The following is a 5,000-nucleotide window of genomic DNA, read 5'->3' on the forward strand; positions in this document are numbered from 1 at the left end:
GCATCCCAGACCATCCAAGACTGGAAGATGCATAAGCAACACTCTGGTGGATATACGAGGTGCCTCACACTGAGGGACCTGGGGGAACCCAAACATAGAATAAGGCAATAAGGCTGGGTTTATAGCATGCTGCTTTTCAAACTTGGGTTGTAGCTTAGCAAGTAATATTAATAACTGTCTAAAATCATTTGCATTTATGTCTGTTTCTATCGTTTCTACTATGTGTATGATTGCGAGTTGGGAAGTCATGATTAAAAACTGGAGAGGCTGAGATGGTAGAAGAGGAAGGAGGAGTAGAAGGAGAGGGAAGCAGGGGGGATATGTGAACATTACTTGGAAGGATATTATTATTATTATTATTATTATTATTATTATTATTATTAATTGCTAAGCTACAACCCTTATTGGAAAAGCAAAATACTATAAGCCCAGGTGCTCTAACAGAGAAAATAGCCCAGTGAGGAAAGGAAATAAGGAAAAATCAAATATTTTAAGAACAGTAACATTAGAATAAACATTTAAAATAAATATTTCCTATATAAACTATAAAAATTTGAACAAAACAAGAGGAAGAGAAACAAGATTGAATAGTGTGCCCGATTGTACCCTCAAGCAAGAGAACTCTAACCTAAGACAGTGGAAGACCATGATACAGAGGCTATGGCACTACCCAAGACTAGAGAACAATGGTTTGATTTTGGAGTGTCCTTCTCCTAGAAGAGCTGCTTACCATAGCTATTGCGTTAGTTAAAAGCTTGGGTTTGACTGTAGGTCCGGCTGTTTGTAATGTATATGTTTTTTCACTGTCGTGGTTAAGAGATCTCTTGCTTGAGGGTACATTTAGGCACACTATTCTATCTTTTTTCTCTTCCTCTTGTTATTTTCAAGTTTTTATAGTTGATATATGAAAGGTTTATTTTAATGTAGTTATTGTTCTTAAACTTCTCTTGTAGTTTTTCCCTCTTCCTTTCCTCACTGGGCTATTTTTCCCTGGTGAGCCCTTGTGCTTATAGCATCTTGCTTTTCCAACCAGGGTTTTAGCTTAGCAAGTAATAATAATAATAATAATAATAATAATAATAATAATTAGTTTCATGATCTAGAAGTATACTGCAGGGAAACCCTGTTCTCTATAGGACCAACAGTTATTTTATCTTATGTATTCCAAGGCATTCAGCATTTCGCATCGCATATTGCTCGTTTATTGCCAAATCCACAATAACGAAGTAATTAAAGGTTTAAAGGCCGCCCATGAATGGCAGAGGCAAAGGACAGTGATATTGCCCTATCAAGCAGTACAATCCCCTTGAGACTGACCATATATACATATGATCAACGCCCAAGCCCCCTCTCCACCCAAGCTAGGACTAAGGTGGGCCAGGCAATGGCTGCTGATGATTCAGCTGAGAGACTAATTGGCTCCCCCAAAGTCCCTATCCTTAGCTCACAAGGATGGTGAGGTTGCAGCGACCAAAGGAACTAAAGAGTTAGAGCTGGGCTTGAACCCCAGTCTGGCGTTCACCAGTCAGGAATAAGAAAGAGTTCAGTTAACTCTTGAAAGTCTTAATATCTTCAGTCTTTCTGATGTCTAGTGGGAGCTTATTGCGCAGTCTTGTAGTTCCATTTTGAAATCTTTTGAAATCCTGAAAATTTTCCCTAGTATTTCATTTACAATCCTAGTCTCAGGGCACAGTTATAGGGCCTAAATTCTATAGATCCAAATGCACTATCAAATCAAACCCTATGATTACCTTGCCTTGTTGCCCTCACTGATATCAAAGATTTTGCGAAGGGTATGTATTCAACCCTATCTGTTTGTTAGTTTGTTTGTTTGTGAGCAATTTACACAAAAACTACAGTACCGATGTTGACCAAACTTGGTAGTCATGTTGGGTATAAGCTAAGGATGAATCTGTGAAGTTTTGGATAAAGTACATCAAAGTACATGTACACAGGAGTACTTTGAAAATAATGGCAATGTTAATTAAATGGCAAATAAGTTTATTTTGTATGTGAAGAAAATTACGCGAAAACTATCGAACCAATTTCAACCAAACTTGGTGGACATGTTGAGTATGACCCAAGGACATATCCATTAGATTTTGAAGACAATACATCGAAGTACAAGCACGCAGTGGAGTTAGAAGCAAAATAAGTCTGCTCGCCTTGGGAAAAGCATGCTCCCTACTGAGTGCTCCTCTATTTTTTTTTATTTTATATTGCTTATTACCTTTGTTATATAATATCCAATACTACTTAGCGTTCAGAGATTCTTAAGCCGAAATGTTGTCGAGTCCTTCTTTTTATAATTAACAGTAGCTGTGAATATTTTATATATATATATATATATATATATATATATATATATATATATATATATGTATATATATAAATATATATGAATGCATGTATATTTATATAATTTATATATATATATATATATATATATATATATATATATATATATATATATATATATAGCCTATTGACGTGAAACCCTCTGTTAGATTTTGGCAGTCGTCTCTATCTTGAGCTTTTATACCAATACTTCTCCATTCATCATCATCTACTTCAAGCATCATATTCCTCAGTCATGTAAGCCTGGGTCTTCCAGCTCTTTTAGTGCCTTGTGGAGCCCAGTTGAAAGTTTATCTATTTATTCGTTTCTGGTCACTTCCGGAGGCGAGATGCAATTCCTCGGTCTCTCCCCGTCTTTCGTGTAGGTGGGAGAGGGACTAGTCATACATCGGTGAAAGGGATTGTAGTTAGGAAAGTGGGAGTAGGTGGAAAGGGTTGAATGTGTGCATACCCATCTAATTGTTTAGCTGTCATGTGTGACGGGTTGCGTACACTAGTTTTAAAGAAGTTGCAAGAGATGTGGATCTTTCGTGTCCTTGCCAAAGATTATTATTATTATTATTATTATTATTATTGTTGTTGTTGTTGTTTTTATTATTATTATTATTATTATTATTATTATTATTATTATTATTATTATTATTATTAACGTTAACGTTATTATTATTATTATTATTATTATTATTATTATTATTATTATTGTTGTTGATGTTGTTGTTGTTGTTGTTGTTATTATTATTATTATTATTATTGCTGTTTTTATTATTATTATTATTATTATTATTATTATTATTATTATTATTGCTGCTGCTGTTATTATTATTATTATTATTATTATTATTATTATTATTATTGCTGTTTTTATTATTATTATTATTATTATTATTATTGCTGCTGCTGTTATTATTATTATTATTATTGTTATTATTATTATTATTATTAACGTTAACGTTATTATTATTATTATTATTATCATCGCCGCAAGTTAAGCTACAACCCTAATCTGAAAAGTAGGATACAATAAGCCCAAGCTCTCCAACTGGGAAAATCGCCCAGTGAGGAAAGGAAATAAGGAAACAGGTAGAATAGTGCGCCTGAGTGTGTACCATCAAGCAAGAGAACTCTAACCCAAGGCAATGGAAGAACGTGTTGATGTATATATTCTTGATGGGGGATACAAAAAATATGCATTTTTATTATTCTATCTTTTATGCTACTTATTTTTCAAAGCGTGAAATATTTTTATAACTAATATTAACCTTATTGTACGTATATATATATATATATATATATATATATATATATATATATATATATATATATATATATATATATATATATATATATATATAGTCGGGCCTTCTTCATTATGAAACTCAAATACTACACAGTATTCTAGAAGTTTTATTCTAGCTGTGACCAAGTTGTGGAATAATCTTCCTAATCGGGTAGTTGAATCGGTAGAACTTCTAAAGTTCAAACTTGCAGCAAATGTTTTTATGTTGAACAGGTTGACAGAAGTCTTTTTATGGTTTATATATGAAATGTATGTTTTAATGTTAATGTTTCTAACATGTTTTATTTTAATTGTTCATTACTTCTTATATCGTTTAATCATTTCCCTATTTCCTTTCCTCACTGGGCTATTTTTCCCCTGTTGAGGCTCTTGCGCTTAAATCATCTTGCTTTTCCAACTAGGGTTGTAGCTTAGCTAATAATAATAATAATAATAATAATAATAATAATAATAATAATAATAATAATAACATAAGCGCGACAGAGCTGAATTAGAAAAAATCAAACAAGAATAAACGAAGTAAAACAGTTTGGTTACGAGCCAGGAGTAGGGAGGTGTAGGGTGGTGGGTCTCTGCCTGGGGGGGGGGGTCCCCTGGATGAGGGTAGGGAGGTGAGAGCTCTCGAGAAGCGAAGGGTGTTGGTGGAGAGACGGTGTTGGTGAGGTGGAGAGACGGTGTTGGTGAGGTGGAGAGACGGTGTTGGTGATCGCGTCACCGAGCTGCTGCTCAGCCCAGCTGACTGCTGGGCCGGTCCCCCGCTGGGAGTGGGAGGGAGGTACAGATTACAGTAGTTGCTCGCAAACGTTTTGAAGACGTAATGCGTGCTAGCCGCTCTCGTCAACCGCTTATATAAATAATAAGGGTTTTACGGTTTATTTACGCCTGTTAATTGTTTAACCATTTAGATTAATTTCATATCAGGTTATACGATGTTTTACTGTGGGTTTCCAAGATTTTCGTTAATGATTATAGAGAAACTTATTATAAAAATACATTCGTTTATTAACTTGGTACTAGTTGGTAAGATATAACATTTTCAGGAGACAGGAATACGATCTAATTGATTTCGTTGTGAATAACAAATATTTTATTATATATTGAAAATAACTATTATGAATATCTAGGCACGAATGTCTTCCCATGGGACACAGAGCTTTGATATATTTATATTTAATAATAACGACGTTTGTAATCCACAAATTCCTTTATAACTCGAGTTTAGGAGCAGAGATCGAGGTGTTTGTAGAGAAAATCTATTATTATTATTATTATTATTATTATTATTATTATTATTATTATTATTCCCTATCTTTGAAGTGGGCAGTTCTGCCTATGGGAATACTGT

This window comes from Palaemon carinicauda, unplaced genomic scaffold, assembly GCF_036898095.1.
Source record: "Palaemon carinicauda isolate YSFRI2023 unplaced genomic scaffold, ASM3689809v2 scaffold45, whole genome shotgun sequence".
Taxonomy (NCBI): Eukaryota; Metazoa; Arthropoda; class Malacostraca; order Decapoda; family Palaemonidae; genus Palaemon; species Palaemon carinicauda.